This window comes from Myxine glutinosa, chromosome 8, assembly GCF_964187855.1.
Source record: "Myxine glutinosa chromosome 8, kmMyxGlut1.1, whole genome shotgun sequence".
Lineage (NCBI taxonomy): Eukaryota > Metazoa > Chordata > Myxini > Myxiniformes > Myxinidae > Myxine > Myxine glutinosa.
The window spans coordinates 23,406,703-23,422,022 of NC_136268.1; the positions used below are offsets into that span (position 1 = coordinate 23,406,703).

General features: G+C 47.1%; 1 long non-coding RNA gene across 1 annotated transcript; it reads right to left on the reverse strand.

Annotated features, from left to right (window-relative positions):
• Positions 1 to 11,874: 11,874 nt before the first annotated feature.
• LOC144893144 (uncharacterized) lies at positions 11,875 to 13,188 on the reverse strand. The gene is made up of 2 exons (XR_013624209.1): positions 12,415 to 13,188; positions 11,875 to 12,362 (listed from the first exon to the last, which is right to left on the reverse strand). It is a non-coding gene; the product is annotated as an uncharacterized LOC144893144 (long non-coding RNA).
• Between the last annotated feature and the right edge of the window lie 2,132 nt (positions 13,189 to 15,320).

The window sequence follows — 15,320 nt, forward strand, 5'->3', positions numbered from 1 at the left end:
AAACCCTTATTTGACCCCTCATAAGTTACTTAAGGGCCGATTAAAAAAAATAAAAATTCTCGAAAATAATTTTTCGGTACCCGAATTCAACAGCTTTTTTTCTGGGTTTCCCACGGGAGTTGAACTTCAACATTTTAACACATGTTATTACACACCTTTACAAACATATTGGTGAAGAAATGTTTTGGTAACAATTTAGTTAACAGATTTGTGAAATATCTCATAAAATGCCCTTACTATCAGCACAAAAAGCGGAATCAACAGCACGTAAAGCAGAATCAACAGCAAATAAAGTGGATTCATCAGCACATAAAGTGGAATCATCAACTCAAGTAAACTGGAATCATCAGCACGTAAAGTGGAATCATCAGCAGGTAAAGAGGAATCAACAGCTCAAGTAAACCGGAATCATCAGCATGAAAAGTGGAATCATTAGCACAAAAAGCGAAATCAACAGCACGTAAAGCGGATTCAACAGCACGTCAAGCGGATTCACCAGCACGTAAAACGGAATAATCAGCACATAAAGCAGAATCATCAGCATGAAAAGTGGAATTATTAGCACATAAAGCGAAATCATCAGCACTGAAAGTGGAATCAGCTAAAAAAGCGGAATCAACAGCACGTAAAGCGGATGCAACAGCACATAGAGTGGAATCATCAGCATGTAAAGTGGAATCATCAGCTCCAGTAAAGTGGAATCATCAGCATGTAAAGTGGAATCAGCACAAAAAGCGGAATCAACAGTGCGTAAAGTGGAATCAACAGCACGTAAAGTGGAATCATTAGCACAAAAAGCGAAATCATCAGCACGTAAAGCGGAATCAGCACAAAAAGCGGAATCAACAGCACATAAAGCGGAACAACAGCACGTAAAGTGAAATCATCAGCACGTAAAGTGGAACTATCAGCACAAAAAGCGGAATCAACAGCACGTAAAGTGGAATCAACAGCACATAAAGTGGAATCATCAGCACATCAAGTGGAATCATCAGCACGTAAAGAGGAATCATCAGCACGTAAAGTGGAACCATCAGCACAAAAAGCGGATTCAACAGCACGTAAAGTGGAATCAACAGCACATCAAGTGGAATCAACAGCACGTAAAGCGGAATCATCAGCACATAAAGTGGAACCATCATCACAAAAAGCGGAATCAACAGCGCATAAAGTGGAATCAACAGCACATAAAGTGGAACCATCAGCACGTAAAGTGGAACCATCAGCACAAAAAGCGGAATCAACAGCACGTAAAGTGTAATCAACAGCACATCAAGTGGAATCAACAGCACGTAAAGCGGAATCATCAGCACATAAAGTGGAACCATCAGCACAAAAAGCGGAATCAACCGCGCATAAAGTGGAATCAACAGCACATAAAGTGGAACCATCAGCACATCAAGTGGAATCATCAGCACGTAAAGAGGATTCATCAGCTCAAGTAAACCAGATTCATCAGCATGTAACGTAGAATCATCAGCACAAAAAGCGGATTCAACAGCAAATAAAGTGGAATCATCAGCACATAAAGTGGAATCATCAACTCAAGTAAACTGGAATCATCAGCACGTAAAGTGGAATCATCAGTACGTAAAGAGGAATCAACAGCTCAAGTAAACCGGAATCATCAGCACGTAAAGTGGAATCCTCAAACCGTAAAGAGGAATCAACAGCATATAAAGCGGAATCATCAGCATGTAAAGCGGATTTAACATGTAAAGCGGAATCATCGGCATGTAAAACGGAATCATCGGCATGTAAAACGGAATCATCGGCATGTAAAACGGAATCACGAGCATGGAAAGCGGCTTCATCAGCATGGAAAACGGAATCATCAGCATGTAAAGTGGAATCAGCACGTAAAGTGGAATCATCAGCATGGAAAGCGGCATCATCAGCATGGAAAGCGGAATCATCAGCATGTAAAGTGTAATCAGCACGTAAAGCGGATTCAGCACAAAAAGCGAAATCATCAGCACGTAAAGCTGAATCATCAGGGGGAAGGGGGAAAAGGGAGGGGAGGGATGGGGGGGGGGAGGAGGGGGGGAGGAGGGGGGAGGAGGAGGGGAGGGGGGAGGGGGAGGGTGAGGGGGAGGGGGGAGGGGAAAAATGGAGGGGAGGGATGGGAGGGGAGGGGAGGGGGAGGGGGAGGGGAGGGGAGGGGAGGGGGAGGGGGGAGGGAGAGGAGGGAGGGGAGGGGAGAAGAGGGGGGAGGGGAGGAGAGGGGGAGGGGATAAGAGGGGGGAGGGGAGAAGAGGGGGGAGGGGAGGAGAGGGGGAGGGGAGAAGAGGGGGGAGGGGAGAAGAGGGGGAGGGGAGAAGAGGGGGGAGGGGAGAAGAGGGGGAGGGGAGAAGAGAGGGGAGGGGAGAAGAGGGAGTAGGGGGAGAGGGAGGGGGAGGGGAAGGGGGGGGTGGGAGGTCCCGTGACAAGAGCTACCTGTAGGTCCCGTGATGACATTCTGGGGTTCTTAGAGACTTCTTTCAGCACCTTGCGGTCTGCTCTCGGGCTGAACTTGCTGGGGCTGCCTGGCCTGAACAAGTTGGCAGTTGTTTGGAATCTTCTCCACTTGTAGATGATCTTCCGGACAGTCGAATGATTGATTTCTAATTGTTTGGTGATCTTTTAAAATCCCTTCCCAGACTCGTCGGCATCTCTAACCTTCTTTCTGAAGGCCTCAGAGAGCTCTTTTTATCTCGGCATGGTGACGCCGCACACTTCAACAACAAAGAGCAAACCAAACTCAATGTCTGAGGTTTAAATAAGACAGGTTCCTCCAAGATCCTCTCCAACGATGTTCCAATCATTTGCACCTGAGCTGGTGCACCTGATTCTAATTTTAGGTATTTGAAGTAGTGATAAATGTAAGGGTGTACTTACTTTTTCCACATGGAAAATTTGCATTTATGTTTATTTAAATTATACAATGGACTACAAAATGTAAATGTTTCATGATATTTGTTATTTTATATCACCTTTATCTGTCAATATTGTTGAAATGAAGATCAAATAGCTGTATGTTGAAATATGTTGAAAATGTCAAAACTTTACATGGGGTGTACTTACTTTTTCACGTGACTATATATATATATATATATATATATATATATATATATATATATATATATATATATATATATATATATATATATATATATATATATATATATATATATATATATATATATATATATATATATATATATATATATACATACATATATATATATATTGTTACAGACGCGGTTTTGGATGTTAGTTTACCGAGCGGTTTGGTATGACCGCGTCTGCACAGTTTACCCGATTATACTCGAACGTTGGCCGAGTCGCGCTACGCTAGATCAATGAAGGAAAGGACACAACGGCTGGGTTAGATGACACGACACCAGGGGTACAGTTCTCAAGACCTCCGGAGGAGGTTATAATATTTGTATGCAGAGCGTTGAGATTACAAGGACAAGAGGTACAGCATAGGAAGGTAGGCACTTAGACACACTTATCTTATTCCCGACAGACCACAGATAAACGGGACAAAACTGACTCACACAGGGATTGATGGCAAGGAAGGGCAGGTAGTCGCTGGACAGCACAAGGTGCACCTTGGCTCAGGGACAGGATAGCGCGGTCCAAAAGATGCAGGGAGGTATCGTCGCGCTGGAGGTGGCGTCTGGTTCTCTTCAAGCTGGGGGCGCATCTGACGTCACCTCCGGTAAGTGGCTGCGTATATCAGCGGGGAGTGACACGCCCTCGGCTCGTTAGCTCCGCCCCAGATGGAATCGGCCCGCCGCTTCTTATTGGGTGCGGGGGGGTTACCGGGCTCCGCCCTTGACGAGGAGCTGACAGCGAGCCCCTACGTGGTAACCCCGTCGAGCACATGGGCAATGGCGGCTAACCAAGCCGGAGTGAGGACGCACACTCCCCGCGCCGCGCCGCGCCGCCCCCCTCTGTTGTTGTAGTTGTTGTTGTTGTTGTAGTTTCATGAGGAAGATGGGAGGAGGTATGGGGAGGTCCTAAACTCACTACTGGTGCCATACAATCACATTCTGGTGCAACGAAGAGTCAGAATTAATGGAAACGAGTCCTTAACTGACATAGACTAAGAATAACTAGCAAGATGTCCTATAGTTGTCTACGTGAGATGCGGTGAACCTGGGCACGACATTTAATGGGGGGAAAAGGGGAAGGTCGGTTCTACAGAGTGTTGTTTACAGACAATGGGACTAGGGAATGGGGGATTGGGGATAGTTGGGGAGTATTGGGGAAATAGGGGAATATTTACAAGCGGATATGGATGGAGGCCAAATCCCATATCCGCAACATTGCACCCTTCTCTACCTCGGGGCTTCCCGACCCGATAAATCTTTACCTACGTTAGTGTGGCACTCAGATGTAGTTCCCTCTACTATTAACTCTACCCTGAGTGCGACAGTTTTACAGATGTTCACAATTGAGTAAATATGTCCCCCTGCGACGTTGCACCCTTCTCCTCACAGAAACACACCCACAGGATAACCGAATCGCGGAAAGAATTCTCAAACTAAACATACAGCCGGTAGGGAGCATTATTTACACAAGACTACGCTGATATTTACACTACGATCCAGGACCTGTTTTCGGAGGAACACATGCAGATGTTATGCATAGAGAGAGCACGCATGCCAGCATCGATACACCAACCCACGAGTGCTCTGTGGCCCTACGGCCTTTAATAATGTGCAGAGCACCCCTTCCAAGCACCAAAAGCACCACCCCATCATGTACAGTCAGCACCATCCGGTGCACCAATAAAGTGTTCAACAATCACCGGTGGTGTCGCAGCCGGCCGATGTTCTGCCGCTGGTCTTGCCTTCATGTGGTGCACTTGGCCTTCTGGCTTCTTTAAAAATAAAGAAAGGCGCCAACCGCGTCCATTTCTAAATTGTGGCCGTCAGGGGGCCAACTAAAAGTGGTTCACCTGTATGGCATAGGTGCCACGTTGACCCATAGGTCCATCACGGGTGGTGCTTGCCCGCAAAAGAACTGCGGTCCATTGTGGGTGGCCACAAAAATTGCGGTCCATATGGTGTATCGATCCCAGCAGCAAGCAGCGAAAGTGCAGGCCCACAACTGCGGAGCCAGCACCTCTCTCTCCTCTCTCTCTGCCCCAAAGCCAGATCCTCGGAGGTGGGAGACAAAAGAAGAAGACAAGTGAGTAAGGTGGTAAGGGCGCAAAAGTGCACGCAATACAAGATGATGCACACTGGGGGCACATGGGAACCAGGTGAGACAGGTACGTTCCTACCGTACGCCCCCCCCCCCCCCACCAGGTAACCTACATTGCCCCTCCCTTACCCCTTACTGTATCCACAAAACACAACACTACCCATAAACATCTACTTTACAAATCAACAAACGTCCCTACTGTCTTCCCCGTTCCTCCCATAAACCAAATTCGTCTTCTCTCCCTCCTAACCAATCAAATTTGCCATTTTCAACTCTCATCAAAATTTGCCATCTCCAACTCAACATCATAATTTGCCATCACCAATTCATCATCAGTCCCTCCTAAGGAGGGAGAGATGGAATCACCCCAATGTCTCATCCACGTCGTGATGCGTCTCACAAATCCAACAGCAATTCTCACTTCCTGCAACACAGAACAAAGAAAACACAGGTGTGGAGTCATCATCATCACCACAGGTAAGTGGCTGCGTATGGTGCGACAGGTTCATCAATCCTAACTATTTCCTAAATGACTTTAACAACTTTACATTACCCGGGGTCTTTCTCCTGCCAAACCATTGGCCCTCTTACACTATGGGTTCTAAAAACCAATTCCCATTGAACAAACTGTGGTGCTTTTCAATTTGGGGTCTCACTCCCCCGATTCATCTCCCGGTGCCCTCGCACAATTTCTGGGCTGTGGCGTGTACCTCTCCCCGCAGGTCTACCCACCTGCACACCTCCACCACTGCAGTTGCCTCCGAGCTTACCTGCTCCTTACCCTAACCTATCTACCTGGGGAAGGCCCTCTGGCGCTCTCCCCACTCGGTGCCCTCTCTGGCACTGGGCTACCCGGGTCCGTCCTCCGGATCCTCGGGCCCCACTGACACTAACGGCTCCCAGAGCCCACCTGCGGCCTCACCTGGCCGACATCCTCACAGTGGTGGAGTGCCCAAACCAACTACACACACTAACAGGCTACACGCCCAGCCATTTCCACAACACTAATGCACTCATCCACAATACCATTCTGCAACCGCACCACAAATGCCAATATCCAACCACAATTTACCTATACCCTCTACCTAACACTTACACTACCCGCCCCGGGTATCCGTGAAAAGGGGGTCCACTCTTCCCCCATCCACACCTTCGCACCATGCACACCACTCCGTACCACTTACTCCAACTCTCTCCACACCAGTCATTCTCTGCTCCATATATTCCACACACCTGCACTTGCACACCTGTGCTCTCACTCTTGGTGCCGCCTGCACCCTTCTCTCCCCAAGCGCTTTCGCGCTGATCCACAACACTCACTACTCATACACTGCTCCACACACCTGTCCAGTTCTCACACAGCATCATCTCATCTAACTACTCCCCTCTGAAACTTGCGCTTCCCAGTCGTCCCTTTAAACTATTGCACTCCCACGTCATTATCATCCACACTAATCTACCTGCGTCCCCACTACAGGTATCAGTCACTAACTAAACTTAACGTTACCTAATGTCATCTTCGCTAGATCCCTACCAATATCCTAACCCACCCGGGCTAGTTTTCACTGCCATACACCCCATAAACTATTGCGCATTTGCCCCACTTGTGAGGGATGACAGAGTTGCCATCCCACCACATCGGGCACCTCCCACTACCAATTTTGCACATCAAATTTCAACAAATCAAAAATTTGCCAATGACTACCCATCATCTGCCAATCATTACTGCCAATCCTTTGCCAATCATCAAATTTTGTTTTTCTCTAATTTTGGGGCCAAAACACTATCCTCATCACACAGTCTACTTACTAATGCCTCTCGGTGCGCCAATTCCTGTCCAAAGCCCGGCTTCGTAAAGCCAAGCCATGAATGCGGGTTGTTCTGTGCCAGCGGCTGGATGCGTCCCGCATTCGGGGCAGGGACGGGGGCTTACCCGGCCCGAGACCCCACGCACCATCTCGGCACGGAGCCATCCCATGGCCCGATCTCGACCTGCTGGTATGCCTCAACAAAAAGTGGTCGCCATGACGATCCTTCCTATCGGGCTGCCCGCTCCGCCTAGTGGAGCACAGACGCGGCCGTTCAAAGCGAGGCCCAGCGTGGATCGCGCACGGTGGTCCTTTCGAACCCGCCGTGGCTCGGATCCCCGCTGGTTCTCGCGGCACGCGAAGCCCGGCACGCACCGAGGGCCCGATTCGGCTAAAAGTCGCTCTAACCTCTAACCCGGTTACCTTCGATGCCTCACCTGCATGCTTACACCCCGCAGCCGTTCCTTGCTCACACATCCAGCCGTTTCCATGCTCCTCGTACCTTTCCTTACACACCTCGGTACACTCATTCCACTCCCAGCCTTGGTCACACACCTGACCACCGAACACCTTGGCACACATTCGCCGCTCGCACACCTCACCAACACACCTCTTCGCGTCCCCTCCTCGGTCACCTCCTCTGTGACAATCACAGGTGTGCTCTCATTTGCACACCCAACCACGTGCCTCACTACCAATTCCAGCGTGCATTCCCACTCACGCTCTACCATTCCAGGTGTGCATCCTTTCTCACCTGTCACAACCAACTCATGCTCCTTGTCACTCTCACTACTCTCACCTCCATTCTTGACAGCGCACTCACCCTTACTCTTGACAGCGCACTCTTTCCTCATGCACCCGTCCGTTACACACCTCTCTCGCGCACACTCTCCCGTCACACCCTCTGTAACACTCACCACAGGCGTGCATTCTTCCTTGCCTTTGACAGCGCACTCTTTCCCCATGCACCTGTCCGTCACACACCTTTCTCGCGCACACTCTTGCACACACTCTCCCGTCACACCCTCTGTAACACTTACCACACCGCGCTTCCATGTGCTCCCTCGCACACGCGCTACGACCGACTCACTCTCGCCAGCACCCTCACTCCTTGGCACGCACTTTTTCCTCACACACCCCAGAGTCGGACTTTCTCGCACACCTCCTTTTTCGCACACCAGACCTGTCGCACACTTCACCAACGGCCTCTCACGAACACCCGGGTCCATCTCGACCCCCAAGCTTCTTAAATCCCCTGGCGCATCATACGCACGACCATATTGGTCACCACTTACACCGGGTCCTCTTCCTCTTCGCTTCTCCTCCATCACCTGCGAATCCCTCATCCGGTTAATGAGCACATCATCACGATCCGAACACAGACTTTGGACCAATTCTTTTACTTCCTCCTTTATCTCTTTCTTATCCTCTCTCCGTCGCTTCTTAATTTCGCTCACCCCTTCTTCCACTTCTTCTAATTTCTGCTTCACCTCTTTTATTCCCCGGTACGTCTCCTCAAGCTCGTCCTCTAAGGCTACCTTGACCGTTTCCATGTGCGTCCTCACCTGCCGGTCCTTCGTCTCCATTACCTCTATCACCTCGTCCAACCTCGTTGTCAGTCCCTCACGTACCATCTGACATTCCCTCTTCGTCGCTACCAAGTCATTTTTTTAGGTCATTTTGTGTCGCTTTTAACCCTCCTATTACCGCTGTGTTCTTCTTTACCTGGTCCGTTAGTTCTTTTTGTCCCTCTGTCAGTTGTTCTACTTCCTGCGTCAGGTCCTCTATGCCCCCTTGTAACTTTACAGTCCCCTTTCTCACCTCCTTCTCCATGCGCTCCTTACAGTGCCTCACCTCCTCGCGCACTCCTCCGACCTCCTCACTCACCCCTCTTCTGATCTCTTCTCCCATCACTTGCATCTCCTGCCCAGATGCCACCCTCATCTGCTCCATTTCCTCCCTGTGAGCATCCAGTTTGGTTTCTACCCCCATTCTGACCCCCTCTATCTGCTGCCCCATTTGTTTAACTTCCCTTTCCGCTTGGTCCCTCATGTCCCTCAATTTGCCTTCCATCCTGTTTTCTAACCCCTCTAACCCCTTTTGCATCCCTTCCATTTGATTCTCTTGAGCAGCCATTCTGTTTTCTACCCCCATTAACCCCTCCTGTATTTCCCCTAATCTATTGTCTAATCCCTCTATTCTACTCCCTAACCCTCCGATCTGGGCCCCCATCCTTTGTTCTAACCCCTCACCGGTACCCCTCGCTTCATCCCTCATTACCCCCATTTGGCCCTCCAATCGCTCACCCTGAGCTACCATCCGGTTCCCCATTACCCCCATTTGGTTTCCCATTACCCCCATTTGGCCCTCCAATCGCTCACTCAGAGCATCCATCCGGTTCCCCATTTGTTCCATAAGGGCCCTCATTTGCAGGAGGAAAAGGTTCGAATCCACCAGCGGCGCTACCACGGTCGCGGGCGCGGTCGCCGTGGCCATGTGCGAGACGCCATTTTGTGCGTCTGCTACCCTCACTGCTTCGCTCTCCTCATGTCCCTCAATTTGGTCCTGGATCGACCCTGCCTCACTCTCTTCTACCGGAACCCAGCCGTCTTGGTCTGCCATAGCGCGACTTTCAAAATTCGGGTTTTTATTTTCGTAAAACAAAATCAAATTTCGCCGTTATAATTTCGAGCGCGCGAAACGCGCTCCGGATCGAATCCCACTCCTAACACCAAATGTTACAGACGCGGTTTTGGATGTTAGTTTACCGAGCGGTTTGGTATGACCGCGTCTGCACAGTTTACCCGATTATACTCGAACGTTGGCCGAGTCGCGCTACGCTAGATCAATGAAGGAAAGGACACAACGGCTGGGTTAGATGACACGACACCAGGGGTACAGTTCTCAAGACCTCCGGAGGAGGTTATAATATTTGTATGCAGAGCGTTGAGATTACAAGGACAAGAGGTACAGCATAGGAAGGTAGGCACTTAGACACACTTATCTTATTCCCGACAGACCACAGATAAACGGGACAAGACTGACTCACACAGGGATTGATGGCAAGGAAGGGCAGGTAGTCGCTGGACAGCACAAGGTGCACCTTGGCTCAGGGACAGGATAGCGCGGTCCAAAAGATGCAGGGAGGTATCGTCGCGCTGGAGGTGGCGTCTGGTTCTCTTCAAGCTGGGGGCGCATCTGACGTCACCTCCGGTAAGTGGCTGCGTATATCAGCGGGGAGTGACACGCCCTCGGCTCGTTAGCTCCGCCCCAGATGGAATCGGCCCGCCGCTTCTTATTGGGTGCGGGGGGGTTACTGGGCTCCGCCCTTGACGAGGAGCTGACAGCGAGCCCCTACGTGGTAACCCCGTCGAGCACATGGGCAATGGCGGCTAACCAAGCCGGAGTGAGGACGCACACTCCCCGCGCCGCGCCGCGCCGCCCCCCTCTGTTGTTGTAGTTGTTGTTGTTGTTGTAGTTTCATGAGGAAGATGGGAGGAGGTATGGGGAGGTCCTAAACTCACTACTGGTGCCATACAATCACATTCTGGTGCAACGAAGAGTCAGAATTAATGGAAACGAGTCCTTAACTGACATAGACTAAGAATAACTAGCAAGATGTCCTATAGTTGTCTACGTGAGATGCGGTGAACCTGGGCACGACATTTAATGGGGGAAAAAGGGGAAGGTCGGTTCTACAGAGTGTTGTTTACAGACAATGGGACTAGGGAATGGGGGATTGGGGATAGTTGGGGAGTATTGGGGAAATAGGGGAATATTTACAAGCGGATATGGATGGAGGCCAAATCCCATATCCGCAACAATATATATATATATATATATATATATATATATATATATATATATATATATATATATGTATATATATATATATATATGTATATATATAGCACGGGCCCAGGGTCAAACAACCTCACAAAACCCCCGCCCCCGCCTCCCCACCCTCCCTCTCTAATCATCTCTCACCAATATTCTCTTTTGTAACTTTTATAAAGAAATTTCTTCAATGAAGATCCCAAATTATAACAGCAACAAGCTCATAAACAATGTAAACTTACAGCAGCAACCTTTTTAGATCACGGTAAGTGTCGAAAAGTAAATAAAATAAAGTATTGTCGTGTTCCTCGGGATTAAAATCCTCCAAGGAAACGGATAGCCGAACGAGCTTAACACTCCGAGACGTTCAATCCAAATATGACAGAGTTCATACGCGTGGGGGAGGGCAGCGAAGCTCTTACCTTCACGGGCCCCACTGGACGTCTTCGAACCTGCGATAATCAACTCAAACAGACACAGAATTAAAATGTACAAAAATACCGGCTTTATTTGAAAGAAATGCCGGGTAACGAAAGAATGCACGGTAAAATATCAAATCCTAAATTGAGGATCCTCTCATACGTGACAGACTCAAATACACACATGGGGAGAAATAAATTAAAGCAACAAAATGTCATGTACACTTATAGGCCATGGGCCACATATGGTCCACAAGCATCCCCCCCACCTCTAAACCAAACCAACTTTTTTTGAAGCCCAGAGGCATACTAAACACGATTCCAAATGTTACCAAGAAAAATTTAGGGATGCAATGCCCATTTCGGCTCAACAAAGTAGGGTACCCTCATAATTATGCCGACGCTCTCCGACGTCGACCGAACTTTGACTACTGATTATAATCTTCCACCAGAGGCCTCAAATAGCTCCTATTTCAATATATGATATACCAAATGAAAGATTATGAGCTGTTCTTTTTGAATATGTGGTAAATGAAACTATTGGGACAACTAGTTAAATAAACAGCTCTGCGGAACACAATAATTCAACCCGCGACTGCTTCTTCAATGAAATATTGGTATTTATTTCACAATCAGATTTTTTAACATTTATTTACATGGAAACTTTTCAATGTTGTATTAATCTCTTCATCGTGTATTACATTTGCTTTCAGGCGATACCTTCATATTTTTTCTAACAAGAGCCAATCTGAAATAACAGCCATTTGAATGTTTTAGATTCAACGTTTTGGAACGTTAACATGTACTATATTAACAATCCAGTTGCACAGCAATACTATATTACATAACGTTTTTATATGCATATATACTAAACTGATTTTAAATTTCTTTTGTTGAGAATACAAGATACTAAGCAAACATGTTTATTTATTTTAATCAATAGTTGTGACTCTATCCAATATGGCCATCACATAGTGCCAAAAATCGCTTAACCCTCAAAGCTTTGACAAAGAGAATGTACACATATTCTGCTAAACATGTTTGTTACACACACAATACTAAAAAAACCACACACACACACACCCCTAAACACACACACCTACACACACACACACACACACACACACACACACACACACACACACACACACACACACACACACACACACCCACCAATAAGCCGTTTGCCCGGGTGTGGTGCCCACAGCCATCGGCGGTCACAGACACACAGACATTTCATTTTGAATTATACATATCAAATATAACATAAAACACAGGAACACATCTGGTTAATCAATTACATTATAGACAAATTTGAAACATGGATAAACATGATTTAGTGTTCATTCTATGTCACTGTCTGTTTCATCTCCATCCAGGGTACTGTTCTCAGCCATGAGTGCATCATCATCATCATCGTCGTCGTCGTCGTTATCGTCGTCGTTGACTGTACGGGCTAGATCCGAGAGTTGTGCAGGCAACATAGTTCCGTCATACCACAGAGGTTCGAGATGCTCGTCTGTTTGTGTCCATCCGTGGCCATTGTGTGCCAGCGGAACATCAGGTTTAGGGATATGTGCTCGTTTCCAGATTCCCACTTGATAGTTGACTCGCGCAATGTGCTGAAGCAAGCTTCTTCTACAGGGAGGTAAAGTGGCCATGTCGATGTTTTGTGAAGGCGTTAGTATCTCATCACGAGCACATAGCTCATTTATCCTGAGGAGTCGCAGGTCATCCACTTTTAAAACCCTTGGTCTACCATAGATGGCACATGTGAAGGCTTCAAGGTCATCCAGAAGCTGTGAAGGAATGTCCCAAGTATCACCCAGCTGTGCCAACACTGGAACATATCGAGGGATTTTCAGCAGTGTTTTCATAGGCTTTACTTTTCCTATCCCTCTGAATGCACTTGTTGTATCACAGCCGCAAAAGGACACATGGAGCTTGATGCATGGAGCATGATCTTGGAGCATGATCCCATGAGCAGTGTGGACAGAGGACTTGCCAGTCATATCATTAAGCAATTGGTCAAAGTTGTCGAATTCTGAGTGAAATACACTGGGTGCTGTGGGTGACCTTACGATCTGACTTGACAGCATTGAGGATGTTTCAGTCACAGCCTCAGCCAATGCTGTCTCGAGCTCCAAAGAAAAGCTGTAACTCTCACAATGACCAAGACGATTTAAGAGTGTTACTAGCTTCTCACTCCGAAACAGGTGCCGAATAGTCATACACAGAAGTATGTGCTTTGGGTGCTTCCATGATCCATTTGTTGCCGCTCGACAGAGGTCTTGACCTATTGACTGAACAAGTCTATGAACTCTTGCTGATGTATGAACTGCTTTGCCAGTTATCGCATAGAGTAAGAAACGTTCAATTTCTGCTGGAATTACTATCTGGTTGTTGGTAAGGTCTTGAGCTGTTGGTGGCCATTTGACCTCTGTAGAGTTATTGTATGCCTCTTGTATTGACTGGTGCATTTGTGTGCCGACAAGTGCAACTGTGTCTTCTGAAGCTAATTGATAGGCTTTTCGAACAGCTGAATCGACATTAATTTGAGTATTGTATACCAAGTATGATTGGAAATCTCCCATTTGACAAAATCCCAGGCTCCTTTGGTAAGCATCATATTCTCGAGCTTCTTCTTGAGGTTGGTGCTCCTGAAGTTGGGATTCGGGTGTGGACTGTCCTGAAGCCTATTGGTGTAGACCTTCAGCAAGACAGATAGCTTCATAATTTTCTTCTCAGCAATAATTTCTTTGTCAACCACTTTTGTCACTTCTGCCATTGCCATCTGGTGAGCTTTTTCTACTTCACGCTGTCTCTCTTGTTCATCAAGTCGATCACTTCGCCATTTTTCAGGGTTCTGTGTGTATCTGTTTCGACATGACCTGTGAAACTTTGCTTCACATGCAAAGAGGTCATGCCCCCTGATGCGTAAAAGGAGAGTTTCATCATTTCGCACCTCTGCTACATCAATGACATGTTTCCAGCCTTCCCGTTCAAAGTCTATGAGGCCTTCGGTTGTCCAGCTGCCTTGGATTTTTACTTTCTTTCTTGCTTCTGATCTGCAGAAGATACAATCAGCATGGAAGATAATGTGATCACTAGATGATCGGCGGGTTGATCGGGATTCTGGCAAAGATGATGTTTCTGCTTCTTTTAAGCGGTTCAGATTCATCGTAAAACGTTGATAGCATTCCCGGTGAAAACTATGCACTTCTTCAATAATGTCAGGTAGTTTTCTGCATGATTCTTCAAGTCGATAGGGTGAATCTTGAGGTTCAGCCATTCTTCTACGCTTGATCTCCTTCAACTTTTCCATCTTCAGTTCCGGATCCTTTACATTCGTCATCAGCTGTATTGGTCCATACTTCAGCCCTGGTACGTGTATGATGCAAATGGGTTCCGTGTCAGATGTACAATGCTTTCGCTTCTTGTGGGATGTCGAAGCCATGGTTAGATGCACGGTTCTCCAAGTATAGATGTCAGCATCGCAGTCTAAGTCCTACTCGCATCTGAAAGTACACATAAAATAAGAATTAAAAAAGCAGTTACTATTTTGCTTAAGTTAATAACAGGGGTTATTTATCCATATATCAAGATATCCATTATTTATAATTAGTATAATCTGCAAATAGAAAACTTAAATATGTAAATTGACAGCAGTTAAACTTAATTAATTCAAATGGTTGTTACCTGTTTTCTTCCATATTGAGGAGAGATCTTAACTATGTATTTAAAACATTCATTTGTGGAAAATGAATCTGAAATGCAACTAAAATAGGCATGGGTTACATATTCATTTCTTTTAGTGACAATCCCCATAGTTGTAGGAGAGGTAGTCAGAGAGCCTACTACACTCTATTTCAACCCATAGCATACAAAAGGTTTGACCCCCTAGAGTTGTTGGGGGTATCAAGCTGAGTAAAAAAAAGTATGTAAGATTGACCCCCCCTGCTGGAACTAGTCACCAGACCCCCCTAAAATGACCCCAATAATGGGTTATTTCAACCCATCTCATACATGGACCAAATTTGGTTACAATATAGTGTCA